The sequence below is a fragment of the Myodes glareolus genome, chromosome 27 (assembly GCF_982192425.1).
Source record: "Myodes glareolus chromosome 27, mMyoGla1.1, whole genome shotgun sequence".
In the NCBI taxonomy this organism is placed as follows: Eukaryota; Metazoa; Chordata; class Mammalia; order Rodentia; family Cricetidae; genus Myodes; species Myodes glareolus.
The window spans coordinates 25,565,556-25,585,862 of NC_142052.1; the positions used below are offsets into that span (position 1 = coordinate 25,565,556).

The following is a 20,307-nucleotide window of genomic DNA, read 5'->3' on the forward strand; positions in this document are numbered from 1 at the left end:
AAAGTGTGATTTGAGAAGGATCCTCGACTTTGTAGTCGTTCTTCCTTGCTGGTCAAGGGGCGCACCACAGAGATGATCAATTCATCCATCTAACCGTCCACTCAGTCTATCATCCATCCATCCATCCATCTATCCCCCATCCACTCATCCATCCACTCATCCATCCATTCATCCATCCATCCAACCACCTGCCCATCCATCCATCCTATCCATCCATCCACCCATCCACCCATCCACCCATCCACCTATCCATCCATCCACCCATCCACTCACCCATCCATCCACCTGCCCATCCGTCCATCCCATCCATCCATCCACCCATCCACCCATCCATCCACCCATCCACTCACCCATCCATCCACCTGCCCATCCGTCCATCCCATCCATCCATCCACCCATCCATCCATCCATCCATCCACCCATCCATCCAGCCATTCATCCACCCACCCATCCATCCACCCACCAGGTGTGGGAGAATTATCTGTATTCTGTCAATCATATTTTAATAAAATGCTGATTGGCCAGGCAGGCAGTATAGGCGGGAAAACCAGACAGGAAGTAGAGGTGATGCAATGAGAACAGAAGAATTCTGGGAAGCAGGGAGGTTCCTCTGTCACTCCTGCGCAGACCACCGAAGAAGCAACATGTAAGCTGTCACATTGAGAAAGGTACGGAGCCATGTGCTAACATAGATAAGGATAATGGGGTAACATAAGTTATAAGAGCTAATAAGTAGTCTGACCTAATGGGTCAATCAGTTTATAACCTTTTGGAGTCTTGTGTGTGATTCTCTTTGGGATTTGCCGGCTGTGTGGTACTTGGCGGGACAGATATCCCAACAAGCCGGCCCTCATGCTACACCCACCCATCCATCCACCCACCCATCCGTCTATCCCATCCACTCATTCTCCTTGTAGACAGACAAATGACAATGCTACAGTACGTTAGATCTGAGAAGGAACAGCAGTCCCTGTGTTGGTGGGAGAGAAAGGGACTCTGCTCCAGTCAGCACAGATGGCTGCTTTGGAAGCCTACACTGGGGTCGAACTACATTATCAGGAGTACGTCAGGCTTTTGTGCATGTGTTTGCCAGCAGAGAGGGTGGAAGTGGGTGGTGGCTGCAGCAGAAGCAGAGGCATGGCTGGACCTCAGAGGAAGGAAAGGGAGCAGAGGGGCCGAAAGATAGGGGTGGGGAAGTAGAGATCAAAAGGAATATATGAGGAAAAGTTCTCTTAGGAAAACTTGACTTCACCCTCAGAACAATATGGAGACTGTGAAGAGCTCTTGTGGAAAAGCGGATTACATTGATTGCATCTGACATTCAAAATGCTGCTTACCCTTGTGTGAGAGAGCAAAGGGTAGGAAAATGAGAAGAAAAGAACTGGTCTTCATGGTAATCAGGTCAGAAATTGTGGTGCTCGAGTTTGGGGAGCCTCAGCTTGAATGAGTAGACACAGATGAACACGGGAGTCAAGAGATGCCCTCTCCCTTCTCCAGAAAGGGTGGTATCGACAGAAAAGCCATTGCTGTTACTCTAAGTGCTGGCTGTAATTACAAACAGGAAGTGCCATTCACTGGTAGAGAAACAAGGGCAAAGAGGAGGCCTACTGTGGACTCATCATACCTGGAGGAACTCTATAAAGAAAGGAGATAAGATCTGGAGAATCCAACGGCTTCCAGGAAACTCAGCCTTAAATTAAACAGCCTGGGGCTAAAGTTGTGGCAGAGAGTCAGGACAGGACAGCATGGTGCTTACAACGCTTTCAGAAGGAGAGGGTTGGGTGGCCAGTGCAAAGCCAACCAAGCATGGCTGTGTCAAACTTGTGGAGCGTGGTCTTTCATGCCCCAGGATTAAAGGGACTGCACCAGCTAGAAATGACCATCTTCTCAAATATGCATATATTGTGGCCCTTGACTCTGCATTGTTGTTAGTTGGGGTCTAACAACTTAAAAATACATAAAGACAAGGGTCCCCCTTCAGAAGACACATGTCCTAAGAGCCTGATACTGTCTCTGAAAGACTGCACTTGCAGATAGTACTAGGCTTTTCCTTATATGAACATTTTATACAATTTATTCAATGAGGCATGGTAAGAGATTACCAATAAGTAATAATGTAAAAGAACAATAAAATGGGTCACTACTAAGTAAAGTCAGACTTACTTGAATGTAAGCTGTTATAGTATTGTGTCATTTATGAGAACCAAGATGGCAATTAGCATGTAGCTATCACGGTCACTGTGGCCAGAGGTCCAGTGAACCAAGACAGTGTGTCATTTCATCACGCGGCGCACAAAGTGCACAATTTTAAACCCATACATTATTTACTTCTGGCATTTTCCACTTAAGGATTTCTGAACACAGTTGGCCCCAGGTAGCTGAAGCCCCAGCAGATAAAGACAAGGATAAGAAGGGAGTACAGAATGGTACCTGAGCAGAAAGAGCATATATAAATTAATCAGGGCATAGAGCTGTCTCCCCACTGTGTCCTGTGACCACCGCAGAAGATAAGCCAGTCCTGACTGCCTCAACCAACATGGGTTACAGCTTAGAACAAAATGTTGGGGGTCCCCAGGAAGGGGTAGCTCCTGGCTTATTTCTAGGACAGGAAACAGAGACTGTCCCAGAGGAAGGGAAGGATTCTGAGTACCGTAGGGTCATGGCTGGAGCCATGATGAACAAGTGGACGCCCCGTTTACTGAAATGACACTTTTGCAGCAATCAAGTCTTCTTTAAAAAAGGAAGGAAAATAAATTTCAGGTCAGATGCCAGAGACCTGGAAGGATGGAGGGCTTGGAGTCCATCCTGCAGACGCTGGATGCCTTGTGACTAATGCCCCGTCCACACCTAACATATCTCTGTGTGGCTACAGTTCAAATCTCTTTCAGGTCATTTCAAAGAGGGGACACTTCTTAATACCTGGGACTGTTCCTTGGAGACTAGGTTGGTGCCTTTAACTCAAGTATTTTTTGCAGAGTATCAGTGGCCTGGGAAAGGTGGCGATGGAGCATGTTCAATAAGAACAGATCAGCTGATGTTTATGGTGAATTTTATAGATACAGCGGGGTGCAGCATTGAGGCCTCCTCTTTCTCCCGAGTAGCTGCCTTTGCTTATCTCACCACCTACAAACCGTACATCTTGTCCTTTCTGTCATTCAACAAAAATATTCATTGAAAACTTAGTTGATCAGGAAGAGTAAAAAGCAGCTATGCAAAGGTTGGGGGGGGGCAGGAGTAGCAAGGCTCTCTAAGGAGGATTACTGAACAAGAGGCAGTATCAATAGGATTCGTCAAGTGGGCATTATCTATGATGACCACACAGAACATGAGAGACCCTTGACAGGCTGTGACCAGGAGACTAGACAGCTAAGTAGGGGGAAGAGAGCAAGGTGGGCATAGAAGGCAGAGGAAAGAACTTAGGGGAGCAGACTGGAAAGAGGCCACAGGGTAGCGAGGCAAAGGGGGAGGGAGCAGAGGTCCATTCTGAGCTAGTGTTTGGGAGTAAGGCTTGCAGCCCTGCTGGAGTATGTGGGTGTCAGTAGGATCCTAGTCCACTAGTCTACCATTTAGATAGACAGGAAGAGAGAGAGAGAGAGAGAGAGAGAGAGAGAGAGAGAGAGAGAGAGAGAGAGAGACAGAGAGAGAGAGAGAGAGAGAGAGAGAGAGAGAGAGAGAACAAGAGAAAGAGTGAGAAAACAAGAGAAAGAGAGAGAAAGAAAACAAGAAACAGCAAAAAGAAGAAAGCAACTAAAAGCATTTAATGTTACCAACAGAGGACTGCATTTTTTTCCTCCTTGGAAAATATTTCAAAATCTAGAATTGAAACACACACACACACACACACACACACACACACACACACACACAAAGTGGTTTTAGAGGCAGCTTAAATGAAAACGGACAGCTCCGGCTTACTGGCAGGCGGAAGCGTGTCACAGGGAGGGACAGTGTGAGGGACGCCACTCGGCAGCAGCCTCAGATAAAAGGAAAACCGATACCAGCACTGAGTCACAGGGCAGCAGCAGCTGCGGAATTGTATTTACTGTTCTAGAATTTACCCTGCAATTTTAAATTATAAATACATGGTGTGTCACCAAACACTAGTGTCTGTCTGGCACCGTTTCTGAATTGTGCCAGGCGATGAATTAAGGGCAGGGCCATGAAACTGAAGACAATGTGTGTCCTGGCCCTGAGAACTGCCAATTATGTGAGAGGCCAGACCTGGAGAGCAGCCCCATCATACCAGGACACAGAGTGTGGGTTCGTGGGATGAAAGAAAAGGAACAATTAATTCTGTGCCCTGGAACTGGAAATGAACAGACGCTTAAACAATAGATGGATGCAGAGTGGACTGGCGTTAGGGTGTTCTGTCTCAGCTCCAGCCATGCCCACTGAATTAGACCTTCTGGGAAAAGGACTTTTTCAGACCAAAGGTTTTCTTCTAAGCATGGTGGAGCATTAGAAATGCCCAGGATTTCAGAAGCTGGAGGATGAAGGGAAGTGAAGGCCATTTGAGGTGCAGATGTGTCTGATGGAGCAGGAGAGGACATTTGAAAGTCAGCCTGAGGCTTACTACACAGTGATTCCTGACCTGAGCTTTCCAAATCACTGACAGAACTATGTACATACACATTGGTCTGCCTCTGTTTCCAGAATGTCATAACGATGGAGCCTTGTGTGGCTGGAACGTCATGGGCTCTCACAGGGATGCTATCTGTGTGCCTGGCTCTGAAGCACAGCAGGGCTGAGCATGACGGATAACACAGACTAGAATTCTGCAAGGAAGCATTACACCAAGGCCGCAGTGCTGGTCACAGAGTGCTAGACTCCAGTCTTCATATAAAGCCTGTCAGTCAGCACCGACTATTAATGGCCTCAGCAGTTCGAATTGAGAAGTGTCGCAAGTCCGTGCAATGGGAGCTGCTGTACGCATCAACGAGGGAAATCCTTGGCCATTTCCTTCCCACCCAGAATTCCAAGGGCCCGTAGTTCTATAAAAGCACCACCTTCACACACCTGGACAGGAGCATGAGCTCTCAGATTACTGCATAAATGTTTGGAGAATGTCCAGCCAATTACACGCCTGTGCAGTATGCGCCCCCATGGACGTAAGGTTAGGAAGAAAAGTGGAGAACATAGTGTTTGACGAGCACAGTATTATAGAGACAGAAATGAGAATCCCAGCACAGTTGCCTGAGAGTAAGCAAGCCGGTTAATGAAGGTGTTATCACAGGCAGCCTGGACTAATGGAAATCAACCTGTTGGCATTCCAAAAGAGATGTCAAAGTGCCCGCTACAAGTTCATGATGTCATCTCTTAGACTTAAAGAATCTGAATACTTTATATCACCAACACCATAAGGACAGATTTACAGGATTTATCTCTTCCCAGGGCAATAAAAAGTAATGTGTTGATATTACCTTCAGCTTTTGATTAGAGTTATAATGATATGTTTACAAAAGCATTTCTGCATTGTCACAGATAGCCATATATTTATTTATTTATATATATTTAGTACATTTATAGTATATATAAAAATATATTTATATTATATATATTTTTCCCTAAGTGTTCAAGGGTGGTAAAGATAAAACATAGGGAAGAAGTTTATCTTGCCAGATTATACAGAATCTAAACTGTAGATGACTCAAGATACTCTATGAATTAGTCAACTTCTACTGTACAAAAGAAATGCAGACTATAATTCCCCCCAGGTCAGAGCTTGAGGGATTTTCTAATGTGAAGTTTCTGCATGTGTCCTTAATCATTTATTACAGTTTAATGGGGACAAGGGATCAATTTTCTATCAGACTATAGTTTAGGAACTTCTTGTCTTGACCCAGACTGAAGTGATAATTTTAGTCACATTCAAAAATAGATTCTATTTCTCTCAATCATCCTCAGGTAGTTCAAGAATGTACAAAGGACTTTAAACACATTCAAGGGATAAAAAGCTATTGTCTTTTGAACACCTACTAGGTGCCATGCTTTCTATACATTCCACTAAAATTACTCTTCCTAAACCTCTCTATAGGTCTGTGAAGTGTTCTTCTCCCTTTTTATTTAGAGAAAGAAATTAGGGTATGTATTCCAGGTGAAAAGCTAATTAGTAGCAGAGCTCTGTCCAAAACTCCATTTACTTCTTCTTTCTTTCTTCTTCTCCTTCTCCTCCTCCTTCACCTTCATCTCCTCCTCTTCCTTTGAGGATTTCAGGCATTTATATCAAGTCTACCCTCTCACCCTCTACCCCGACAACTCCTCTTGTATCACCCCAACTCCATCTTAAATTTACAACCTCTCTATAGTTAGTTACTATATGCACATATATAATTTATACATACAGACATACACATATACATAATACAACCTACTAAGCCCACCTATTTCTTGTTGTTCCCACGCATATGTTTAAGGCTGGCCATGTGGAATGGATTTTCCCCCTCTCTCTGTACCCATTTATTATCTGTGTCTCTTCACCTCGGATGGTCCTTGAGATATTTTCCCCACCCATGCAGGCTTCCATTGTTAGCCACTGTATGTTCTATAGTAATTTGGATTTTTGTATGTATTTCTATTATCTTGTGTGTGAATAATTAAGTAATTATCTTTTTTCCACAAAAAAGTACAGAAGACTATAAGGATGCATGTGTTTTTATGCATCTGTCTTACCAGGGAGCATGACTTATTAAGTTGAAGCTTCTTCCACACCCATGATGGGCACCAGAGACAGAGATCTGAACAAGCTAGACGTGATTCCTGCCCACACAAGACATTGCTTTTATGTAAGGAACAGTGAGTTGCAATTAATACAATGAATATAAAGCTTAGGATTCAACAAACAGATTTTTAGTTTGAAGCATAGATGTCCACACTCAAACGTTGGAGAAGTAGATGGAGACATACTGAAGGGAAAGAGATATCCATGCTGAGGAGAAAGGGCTGATTCTGAGGTAGCCATGTATAGAGGGGAAGTGAGGAGAACAGAAGAACATGCCAGAAACAAGAGAGCTGAAAATGGGATGGGATGGGACATGAGAACAGTAGAGCATTGTGGAGCTGCAGACAATACCACAGGGGTTTTTAAGGCTTCCAGGTGGGCCACGTCAGAAACTTAAGCACAAAATGGCAAAGATGCTTCCTGAAAGGCACTTCAGCTGCAAAGGGCAACGCCATTTAAGGACTCTGCCCCAAAAGGACACTGCCATCCTGTAACCAGAGTGAGGGTGCTGGGGCCTGAGCTCCATAGTGGCAGCAGAGGCAGAGAGGAGATCCAGCAGGCAGAGGAGGGTTAGCTTCTAGTCAGTTCTAAGAGATTAGGGAAGAAGATGCACAGTGAGCCTCGGTTTTTGGCTTAGAGAACTGTGTAAAGCACAAGCCCAGCTTCGGGTCTAGACGTGGGTGAGTTCAGTTTGGGATGAGTGTCACATAGCTGAGGTGCATACGTTCATTAAGCAGATGAGATCCAAGGTGAGAAATGACCTTGAGATTGAACTTGGACGTCATCAAAATTAAGGATGCTCGACAAAAGGGCTCCAGGGCTCCACGAAATAGTATTTCAAACCACAGAGAAAGGGGAGGCAGAGGTGGAATAAAAGAAAAGAGATGAGGCCAGAGGGAGGGCCGCTGGTGTGGGAGAATTATCTGTATTCTGTCAATCATGTATTTTAATAAAACGCTGATTGGCCAGGCAGGAAGTATAGGCGGGTCAACCAGACAGGAAGTAGAGGCGGGACAATGAGAATAGGATAAGGCTAGGGAGGAGAAAGCTCCCTCTGCCACTCCTGCGCAGACCATCGAAAAGGCAGCATGTAACTTGCCCAGCTGAGAAAGGTACGGAGCCATGTGCTAATGTAGATAAGGATAATGGGTTAACATAAGTTATAAGAGCTAATAAGTAGCCTGACCTAATGGGCCAATCAGTTTATAATCTTACGGAGTCCTGTCTGTGATTTTCTTTGGGGTTTGCCGGCTGTGGGGTACTGGGCAGGACAGAAACCCCAACAAGCCAGCCCCTCATGTTACAGGCCGCTGTGGAGATGATGCCCCTGAAGCCATGGGGAAGATGTCCTGAGGGTGGGAGGAGCTATAGGGACCATTCACATCCCCAAAGAGGCTCAGCAGTGATGGAGTCAGAGGGAACAGAGATTAGTGCTGGCCATGAGGACAGGCAAGCTGGCCAGTCAAACAAAGATCCGAGGCTGGAGTTTATTAATGAGAAAGGCACATCGTTAGCCCTAATCCAGGCTAATCTTTAAGCCATCTAGATTCAGGGCTTGACAGAACCATGTTTTTAGTTTATTTTCATGTAGCTGAGGCTAATGAGGCTCGCGGGCACATCTGCAGGGTAGAATCAGGCTTGCTGCAAACTCAGGAAGCAACACCAGAGGCAGGGACTGAAGGAGACAAAGCACTTGGACCATGAGTCACTAACTCTCGGCAAGGCTCTGTGGTATGTCCTCTGTCACCTCTGACGGGAGCTGCTCTCTCTGGCGGGGGCCTGCCTTCCAGGGCATTCTGCATGGAGGTAGCTAAATGGCAATGTTCAGACAGTCTGAGAAGTGGACAGAGAAGAGAACATTGATCGCCATGGTAACTCTCAAGCCGTCCTCTGTAGACAAACAGCGGAAGCCGAGAAGACAAAGTCATCCCATGCACGACACAGGTGTGCTCAGGCCTCAGCTCTCTCCAGCAGGGTCTGCTTATCCCCCCCCCCCCCAGCTCTTCTTGCCCCAGTCTGTTTCCTTTCTTGGCTCTTTCTTCTAGTAATATCCTCTGTCTACACTTTTCCTTTCCGCCCCATCCTTCTTCAGATATTCACTGAGCATTAGCTAGGAGCCATTGCATTGGAGATTCTGTCTGACTCATTTTTCCTCTCCCATCCTCCTTTCTTCCTCCCCACACTCTGTCCTTTTTCTCTTCGTCTCTCCTTTGCTTTTCCTTCTCATATCAGACACACACCCCTCTCTCTTTTCCTCTCTCCTTTCCTCCTTCCCTCCCCTCTCTTCCACTCTCTGGGGATCAAGCCCAGAGACTTATGCACACCTGGGAAACACCTAACACTTTCTATGAAACTACAGTCTGGCTACCACTTTCTTTACAAATCCCCAGTATCTATCCAGATCTCTAAGTCATTTTGGCAATGAAGTCTAAAATACAGCCTTTCCCAAACTAGACTCACCATTTTCACCATCAAATTGATTTTTCCATTGAGTATTTCCTGCCTTTCATTGATTATATCAACTAACACTTGGCTACTGGAGTCCCTAGGTCACACGAAGCTACTCTGTTATTTCCCAACTTCCACAACAAATTGGTTAGTCAAACTCCCAAATTCTTCCTCTGCAGAATCAGAGGGACTATATCACACTTCCAGCCTGCTGTCCTGCAAACCTTCCTGCCTCTGGCTATGGTCCCTTACTTCCAATCTTGTCTTACTAACTACTTCATGATACTAATAAGACTTCATTTTTTTACTAACTACTTCATGATACTATTAAGACTTCATTTTTTCCCTCAAATCTGATCAGACAAACTGATAAACTTTCCATATTTTGCTATAGCCAACAAGCTACAGATGATGCTCTAAGTTAGCACTGCTCAAAACAACTTTTAAGTACTGGTCTCTGGGGTGTCAGTGCACCTCATAGGTGCAGGCGTGCGAACACTTGGTCCCCAGTTGGTGCTGTTCTTTGGAGGATGTTGTGGAGAAGCACAGCTTTTCTGGGGCACATATGTCACTGAGAGCAGGTTTTGAGGGTTCACAGCCTCCTGTAACTTCTTTGCTTCATGCTCTCGGTTGAAATATGACCTCTCGGCTGCTTGCTACAGTAGCTTGCTGCCATGCTTCTACTGCTATTAGGAACTCTTCCTTTAAAGCCATAAACCAAAATTAACTCTTTCTTCTGAAAATTGATTTTGGTCATAGTCATAGTAACGGAAATATGACTAATAAAGCCATTATCCACTCATGTGTGGGTTGGGCATATCACTCCTAGCTTTATATGAATTATCACACCTAATACTAAGAATGCTTGTATTTTATATACTATTAAAATACTAAGTTTATTTCACACGTATATTTTGTCTTCTTACCATTTCCATCTATGACCATCACTCTGTGTCTTGTTATAGCAGAATAACATACACACAACCAAGTGACCATCACTCTGTCTTATTATAACATAGTGACACACATACGACCAAGAGACCATCACTCTGACCGTGTCTTATTATAACATAATAATACACATACAGCTAAGTGACCAGCACTCTGACTATGTCTTATTATAACACAATAACAGACATACGACCAAGCAAAGGGTGGAGTTGCATCCTTGAAAACTGAGCAGGCATTTATTTAGACAGCACATTCCCGGCAAAGGGACCTGAATGACATCTATCAAACACAGTAGAGAAAGTTCTTACTTTGCAACACAGAAAGGACAGTCAGATATCAGCTGCTGCAGAAATGCAGTAAGATGGAATATTTCAAACCGCTTAAACCGCTTTCTTAAAGAGCGTTCCTCCATGCCAGAGACTGTGAATAGCCTTCTCCTGGTCAGTCATCCAGAAGAAATTCTTCTCATGATTGATGAACATGGCTTCCACTCTGTGAAGAGAACAGCCTTTCTCTACTCTTGCTTGCAATTTTGCTCTAATGCTTTTTACAGAACTCAGTCCTTATAGTGTTTAGGAGTTTTTTTTCTCCGTTTTTTTTTGAAAGATGATTGACATTTTGATCTTGTTGCTGATGGATTTTAGTCTTTATCACTCTGATTTAATTTTTGTGTATTTTTGGCTGATGTGCTGATTTTGTCACTGGAGCGTTTCTTCAGTTTCCTCATCATCAGAATCATCTCCAACACAATCATCATCTTTATTAACATCTTCATCTTCTCTAATACCATCATCTTCATTATCATCATCATCATCACCATCATCTTCATGATCATCATCTTCATTTGTAGAATGAGCAGTGGGCCGCGTTCCCGCCATTCGGCTCCCGGCTAGTTTATACCAGAAATAATTACACGGAAACTATATTCTTTTAAACAGTGCTTGGCCCATTATCTGTAGTCTCTTATTGGCTAACTCTTATATATTGATCTAACCCATTTCTAATAATCTGTGTAGCACCACAAGGTGGTGGCTTACCAGGAGGATTCTAACCTGCGTCTGTCTTGGAGAGGAGAGTCATGGTGACTGCCTCATTGCCTTCTTCCCAGCATTCTGTTCTGTCTATTCCACCTATCTAAGCTGCTGTCCTATCAAAAGCCAAGGCAGTTTCTTTATTAACCAATAAAAGTAACACATAGATAGTTAACCCTCCTCCATCATTCATTACAGCATCTTCATGATCATCATCACCATCATCTTCATGATCATCATCTTCATTACAGCATCTTCATGATCATCATCTTCATTACATCATCTTCATGAACATCATCTTCATCACCATCATCTTCATGATCATCATCTTCATTACAGCATCTTCATGATCATCATCTTCATTACAGCATCTTCATGATCATCATCTTCATGATCATCATCTTCATTACATCATCTTCATGAACATCATCTTCATCACCATCATCTTCATGATCATCATCTTCATGATCATCATCTTCATTACAGCATCTTCATGAACATCATCTTCATCACCATCATCTTCATGATCATCATCTTCATTACATCATCTTCATGATCATCATCATCATCACCATCATCTTCATGACCATCATCTTCATTACGTCATCTTCATGATAACCTTTGGGCTTGTCTCCTTCATGCTCATCTTCATCACTGGCATAATCTTCATCTGTTACTTTTTTTTCTGTGGAACTTTGTTACCACATCCAGGGGCAAATTGCTTTCCATACACACTTAAGAGTTTTATAGCTTCTTCATCTTAATTTTTTGAATCTGTTTTCTCCTCTAGAGTGTCTAGGTGTTGTCCACTAATATGTACAGGCTCCAAACCACACTGCAACCTTCAAGACCATAGGTTGGTGTGTCATTTCAAAGATCCCAAGGGAAACTGTGAGCTGCACAGACATTTTTGAAGTTGCCAGTGTTAATTAAACTGCCTTCACAGTTCATCGTCTCTGCCTCGATGATGTATGGTCTTTTGAAGCAGTTCCCTAATCTGAACATTCTTAAAGATAACTAATACTCATTCCATCATTATCCATTAGAAAGTGGTAATCTTTGTTGGCATTTAGTTCACAACCAAAAAACATAGTTCCAGGGCCTCAGAGGGCTCATACCTGAATCTGATATTTATGTACCCTAGGGAGAGAGGACCCAGGTGGAGAAAACGGACTACAGATCCTTAGAACATCTGATGTTTTGCAAAAGTTAAATTACAGAGATTAACTCATTTGGCATAGTGTCAACCAGCTACATAAGAACCCATATCAACTGCAGAGGTTGTCCATCTTAAAATGATTTAATCTTTCACTTTGTTACTATAGGTTGTATACCTGAACACATTCTTACACTTGGTGTACACTGACAATGTGTGGTTAGATCACAGGCTCTGTAGCCATGAAGCTTTGAAGAACTCTTAATGTCCTCACTTCTTAATTCCAGATCTTGACCAAATCTCTTAAGTCCCTTCAGCTTTGGGATACTCACTGGATGCTGTGAGAATGTTAAGATTACTGTTGCAAAGTCTTTATTTAGGAGGGTGTGTTAACAGGTGGTCAGCCCTCAGCACAGACGACCTCATTCCCTAGGCTCTAGATCCTGTTCATTGCCAGTAAAGATGCACGCTACTAAGAGCGTGGAAGATGTTGTTTATGTACTGGCTTCTGTGGGAGACACTGTGCTGGGGACAGTTACTATCATTACTTTGTGGGCAGCAGTAAAAGTAGAAAAAGTTAGAAAAGTGGAAGGCGGTCTTACATCTGCATATGCCATCTGAAGGTGTTTGGGGAGGAGATCTCAGAATGCTTTATACCTTAGAGTCTCTAAACCTCAGACAGAAGAGAGTAAAAGCTAACAGAAAGCGAGTCACATTTCTTCCCTTTTAATAGAATGGATGAAGAGGAAAACAGAAATAAATGGACTGGTTTCTCATGGAAGAATCTAGCCTTCCGGGAAGAGAGAAAGTAAATAAATAGTATGCAAAAGTATAATATGCTACAAGAACTTATTCAGTACCTCTGTTCACCTTTTGTTCCATTTGACTGGTACACTTTCCACCGCAACGCAATGCCTGTGCAAACACATAATTACTGTACCATTGCAACGTCACTATTCTCAGTTCCTAGCACCCACATGGCAGCTCACAACTGTCTATCACTTCAGTTTAAGAGGATTTAAGGCCCTTGTTTGACCTCCATGGGAATGACATATATGTGACACACATATGTTCAGATAAACACTCATGCATATAAAACATAGAGAAATAAATCTTTAAAAAAATAAGTGTACTTTTTTATGCAATTACAGAGATTCAATGAAGACAGTCAACATTTTAGCGTGAGGATTGAGAGGTTCACGAGACTCCACCCCTAACTTCAAAGGATTGGACCACTGGTGGCTTCTTGAGGAGGGAGAGTCCAGTCGGTTTTATTTAAGAGTATGGTTCCTGGCCATACTACAGTGAACGGCCCTATACCAATGGATAAATAGACAGTACAAATTGAAGTCAATGGGTCATTACATGGGAGAGAGGGAGAGGGAGGGAGGAAAGGGAAGGAGAGAGAAAGAGAGAGCACTAAGTTAGATGGGAGTTGGGAGGAGGGGTAGTGTTTTGGGGTTTCTATTGCTGTGAAGAGACACCATGACCACTGTAACTCTTATAAAGGAAAACATTTAATTGGGACTGGATAAAATTCAGAGGTTTTATCGATTGTCATCATGGTAGGACATGGTGGTGTGCAGGCAGATATGATGCTGAAGAAAGAAGGAGCTGGGAGTTTTACATCTTGCAGGCAACAGGAAGTGAACCGTCTCACTGGGTGTGGCTTGAACATATATGAGACCTCAAAGCCCGCCTTCATAGTGACACACTTCCTCCAATAAGGCCACACCTTCTAGTAGTCCCACTTCCTTTGGGGGCCATTTTCTTTTCTTTTTATTAATTTATTTATTTGTTTATAAAAATTTCCACCTCCTCCCCTCCTCCCCATACCCTCCCACTCCCCCCACTCCCTCTCCTCCTCCCCTCTACTCCCTCTCCTCCTTCCTCTCCAGTCCTAAGAGCAGTCAGGGTTTCCTGCCTTGTGGGAAGTCCAAGCTCCTCCCCTCTCCCTCCAGGTCTAGGAAGGTGAGCATCCAAACAGACTAGGATCCCAGAAAGCCAGTACATGCAGACAAAACAAGACCCAGTGCCACCATCAATGGCTTCTCAGTCAGCCCCCATGTCAGTCACATTTAGAGACTCCGGTTTGATCACATGCTCGTTCAGTCCCAGTCCAGCCTGCCTTGGTGAGCTCTCATTCGATCAGTCCCCTTGTATCAGAGGGTGAACGCCCCCCACACGGTCCTGATTTCCTTCTTCACGTTCTCTCTCCTTCTGCTCCTCATCTGGACCTTGGGGGCTCAGTCCAGTGCTCCAATGTGGGTCTCCGTCTCTATCTCCATCTATCGTTAGATGAGGGGTTCCCAGGCCCAGGGAGAGGTCCCCAGATTGTTCCCTGGGCAGCAGAGGAGAGGGTGCCTGAACTGGCCTTGGCCCGTAACCATACTGATGAATATTTTGTATATCACCATAGAACCTTCATCTGGCAATGGATGGAGATAGAGTCAGAGACACACATTGGAACACTGGACTTAACTCCCTAGATCCAAATGAGAAGCAGATGGAGGGACAATGTGAGCAAGAAAGGCAGGACTAGAGGGAACCCTCATCTGACGATAGATGGAGATAGAGACGGCCATTTTCTTTTAAACCAAGATAGATGGATTTGGAAAGAGTTGAGGGAAGCATATATAGTAAACATCAGAACTGATAAAGTTGATCATTGTTACCATCCTGCTATAAATGCCCCTGACTTCCTGTTTGGCAACATTCTTTAGTATTGACAAAGCAATCACATTAAATTTTCATATTTGGAAGTGTCAGCTGTTGATGTATATTTTTAAAAAAATGAGGGCCTGGGTCTGCGTTTAAGAAATATAAGGCTAATGATCAAATCACAGTTGGGGGCCCCTGAGTTTCCTTCTCACCATCATCTCACAAACACTGAGTGAGAGACCCAAATCTTCCAACTGCTTTTACATTACAAGTACAGCGTGTGCATTTGCATAAACGGCTTTTCAGGGCACAAAGTAGAAAATGAATCTGTCATTGCTGCTCCCTAATATATTCTAGGATATTGCTTTGTTAAATCACAGCCACTAAAAGCCCACAAAATAACAAAAACTGCCTTCTTGTTCCCCTCTGAGGCACATTATCTGAAAGAAGCCACTGCATAAATACTGTCTATGCTAATTAATTAATGCTGGCCATATTCATTTTTCCAAACCAAGAAACAAAACTTATGACATCCCTTCCCCCAATTCTAGTTAAAATTAATGTTGCCAAGATGAAGTCAGTGGCAGGATGATGCTTAGAATAATTCTTTTTTTCTTTCTTTCTTTTTCCCCCCTAATTACTCAAATCGATGAACATTTAGAAAAGGCCTCATATTCATTTTGGTTGCTCATTTTACACAACAGGGCAGCTAATTAAAACCACGACACATTTTGGCATGGAATTTATGATTGTGAAAAGGTCACAGACTTGAAAGTAAAGTTCAGGGTGCCTCCCACATTTTGCTAAAGAGTCACGCGGTGTACTTAAAAATGATTTTGATTCTTCTCTTCCAAACAGCGACTTTCCTCTGTGAGTAGAGCTGCCCAAGGCGGTGCTATTTCCCCTAGGGCAGCCATACTCCTCGGATCCCTTCAAACATATTGGGAAACTCACAATTTAAAAAGGGGCTTGAGAAAATTGGGACTTTTTTTTTCAAGTAAAAACAAAACAAAATCCCAAACAATATCATTCCAGAACTGGACCACTAGGCTGTGCACTCCCTGGGGAGCTGCTGGGTGATCTCCCAAGCAAGTTTGGCAAACAGACACACTCCACAGCCAGTGTCCCTTGGCTAAAAAATCTCCTTTGTTCCCTGTTCCCCCCTTCTCTCTCTCTCTCTCTCTCTCTCTCTCTCTCTCTCTCTCTCTCTCTCCCCTCTCTTCAATCAGACAGGGCAGAGAATGTCCCCATCCCTCCCATCCCTCACCTCACCTCACATAACTGTTTGCTTAGCGAGAACCCACCTTGAGCCCAGCCTCCATTTTCTCATTCGGGTCTTTCTCAGTGTCTACGCAGTACTGTTCCAAGGCCACTGCCGAGTGTGACTCAGCATGGCTCAGTACTTTCTGGACTTCTCTACATTTTAACACTGGTGAGTACTTTGTGGCTCCTGCCTCCCCTATGCGGTGACTGACAGAATAACACTACGTGTTTTACACTATCATCCTAAATTGTGTCCACAGCGGATGAGTAAGAGCTAAGTGTGTCTGAAAATCTGTCACCGTGCTACTGATGTCCCTTCTGTGCCATTTTCTCCCACTGGCCCTTCTGCAATGGATGCTTTTCAACTCTTAAAAAGGGATATAAAAGTGGCACAACACAGGAAGAGACTAACACAAGGAGGAAAGGAAAAGGCTCGGTCTAGAAGGCTCTCATTATGCTATTAGCTTATAGAAGCTTATAGTAACTGAACAAAAGGAAGGGTTCACTGTGCTTCTTCTAAATATGTATACACTGTATTCCTATAACATACACACCTTCTATGTGACCTTAATTTATCTTGGATGCCTGTTCCTTATATCCATTTTACCTCCAATTCCCCAGTGTTTCTCCTTTTAGCTTCATCTCCCTTTGTGTTTTTCTAGATATCACATATCAGAAAAAAAAAACCCAGGATATTTGTCTGAGTCTGAGTTATTTCACTTAACACGGTGACCTCACTTCCATCTGTTTCCTGCAAACATGATGATGCCATTTTTTTTAAGGTGGGGTAAAACTTTATTCGTTATGTGTACGTACTACAGTTTCTTTATCCGTCTATCTGCTAATGGCTACCCCAGGCTGGTTCAGTAATTTGGTAAGCAGATACTTCCACAATCAGCTGACATTCGTGTGTGAGGGGGGCATGTGCTCCGAAGTAGTATGACCCGGTCACACGTAAGTTTACTGTGTGTGTTGCGGAGCCTCCAGATTGATTCCCACAGTGGAAATCAGCAGAAGGGAATCAAAGCTCCTTTCCCCTGCCTGCATGCCACATTTGCTGTGACGTTTTGCTCAGGGCCTCGCTTGGCTTCTGTTTCCAACCGCTAAGATATTCCCTAAGCCCCACATGCTTTTCACTGCCAGGTTCTTCGAGGCTAATAGGTCTCCTTTCCCTGTGATCACCTAACGTACCCAACCTTCAGTGCTGTGAGCTAAAGGGAAGGGTTAATGTTTTACCGACTTCGGAGAAGGTAGGGAAATTAAGGGACTCAATTGGATGCATGCTACGGAGAGCTGATTAAAACCCCACGGCCACAGGCTCGTCTCAGCTGATCCTTCAGTGTGCTGAAGAGCAGAAGCTGAGAGACCTCACCAGCTGTAATCACTGCCAGTGAGCACATCAACACTAGGAGGGGCTTAGGGTGGACTACCGAGTAAGATCACAAATACAGAGGTGAGTACATAATATTACTTAAAATCTATAATAATTATATATTGAATATTTAATAATTCAATTTGCACTCACAGAACAAAAATATTAAATAAGAGAGGTTAAGGTATTTGCCACAGGCTGTATGACAAATTGGTTCCTGAGCTAAGACCAAATTCATATCGTCTTGAAATAATTTTCCTTGCCCAGTGTTAAATTAAACTACAAACTCCCCATGATTACTAATATTCTCTCCACTGGGGATCTTAATTAACTTGCACGTCCACTCACCAGTAAAATGGCTAATGTTTACACTCATGAGACCTAGCAGACCTCTGATACTGCAGTCCCCACTGAATTAAGTTATACACGAAAAACACTTAATTTAGTTCCTGACAAGGTTAGAAATTTTCAGATAATAAGGTTACATTGAAACCTTATATCATTATACCGTATATAATTTAAAACTAACTTATGCAGTCTAACCTTTATTTTCTGAATGCTGAATAGAATTTATAAAGAAGCCTACAGCACAGGGATTTTAACACCAAAGCTGTGGTCATCTGCTACCACATTGTCCTCCAACACTAAGCGTATGTGACGAATGTGCAATTGTAATAACTTTCTACAGGTCCAGACAACCAAAGTACACTAAATAAAAGTGAAGGGAAGTTTAAGGGACGGATCTAACTCGTCCCACGCATGAGATCTCTCCAGCCTCAGCAGACTGTGTTGCAGCAACATGAACACACTGTTCTAACACCTAAGCGGTTCAGTTCAGGGACAATAAGAAAGTCAATTTGAATAGCAAGAATCACAAGTATTTGTAGACAGGAGGCTCATTTACCAGGCGACTCAAAATAATTACAAATAACCAACATTCTGATCAAAACTTCTAAGGAGAAATTGACAGCCCTTATATATGTAGTCCAGTTGAGATGCCACAGACAAACCATTCCGTTCACTGTGGCAACTAAAATACAAACTGTAGAGGAGCACACTTAAAAGAAGGGGTAATTTCTGAGGCGCAGCAACCTACAAGGCTCTTAAGGGACAGGAACCCCTGTGAGCAGGGGGAGGGTTGTCCTGCTCAAGTTCTCACTGTGGAAATTCAAAGTCAGGCCAGAATGCCAATGGTATCTCAATATTTTAAATAACTGTGTATCTGTGTGTATGTGAGAGAGATAGCTGGAGAGTGAGAACAAGCGAGCAAGCCAGAGGTAAAGAGAGAGAGAAAAGAGAGCGAGATGGAGAGACAGAGACCGAGACTGAACAGTGGCTGTGAGGGATCTGAAAGGGAAAAGTCTTAGACGTGGATTGTAGGTGGACAGGGTCAACAACAGAAATGATCCATAATCCCAGCACTCAGGAGATGGAGACAGGAGAATCAGGAGGTCAAAGCCAGCTCTGCTTTGTGAGTTCAAAGCCAGCCTGGGTCTATATGACCCATCTCAAACAACAACAACCATGACAAAGCGAGGGACTTTAATATCTGATAAAGCTGTGGTTTTAAATCAATGGGGATGTGATGGGCCTTTTTATGAGCTGTGTAGGACAACTGGACAGGCAGCGAGACGAAGGCAGGTTAAACCTCGACTTCACACCTCACACAAAAGAAAGTTCAAACAGACCCGCACTGGCACTGTAACATGACATAAGGAGAGTATGTAGTGACATGTAGGTGATCATTTGTGTACATTTGTGCACACATGCTATAAGTGTGATGTATCTTTGGAAAGGTACTGCCTAGGTGGGTTCTGTCCATCTGATACAGTCTACAGTCCTCTGAGAGGAACTGCGTAGATCAGGTTGTCCTGTGGGCATGTCTGCCAGGGATTGTCCTTATTGGTAATTGATGCAGGAGAGCCCAGCCTACACTGGATGGTTCCTTCCCTAGGCAGGTGCTCTGAACTGTGTAAGAAAGCTAGCTGAGTATACTCCAGTCTCCTCCAGGGTCCCTACTGTAATTCCTTAGCTGTGAGCAAGGAATTATGTGGAGATAATGCTGTGTGGAGCAGCAAACAGGCCTACTTTGAATTCATGTTTTGCCTTGCCTCGTTGATGGGCTGTGACCTGGATTGGTAAGACAAGGAAGCTCTTTCCTCCCGTCTCTGGTTTTTGGTTGGGGTGTTTCATCATAATAGCAGAAAGGAAATGAGAACAGATAGCTTCGAGAGAAGAACTGGGGACCAAAGGGATGGGGTTACGTAAGGGATGCAACTTTTACTGTATAACTCCATATCTCCTGAATTTAGAATACAGCCGATGTATAATCTACTCAATACTATTTAGCTTTAAATTCTGGGAGACAGGAAGGCATGCTGCAAGAAGGTAGACCTGCAAAATCAGAGAAAACAAGGACAGCTACATAAGAAGAGTTTCTACTTCCTCACTAAGAATTAATTCTAATTGTTTTAATAAAAAAATGAAACGTTAGGCTCACTTTAATAAAGAAAAAGCCTTTAACAAAATAGAGCAACACAAACATGCTTTTCAGTTAGGGAGCCTCCCTCAGCCTTGCATGTAACTCTCCCAACACTGGTTGGTAGCACTAAACTTTGTTTCAGAGAAGATAGAAGGAAGACAAGAAAGATTATGTTTTGATCCCAAAGTTGCCAAGGTGCAAAACATGACTTTCCAGTCTCATTCA

The 20,307-nt window shown here is 43.5% G+C and overlaps 1 pseudogene; it reads right to left on the bottom strand.

Annotated features, from left to right (window-relative positions):
• Positions 1 to 11,393: 11,393 nt before the first annotated feature.
• On the bottom strand, positions 11,394 to 12,264 carry LOC125401665 (nucleophosmin-like; annotated as a pseudogene).
• Between the last annotated feature and the right edge of the window lie 8,043 nt (positions 12,265 to 20,307).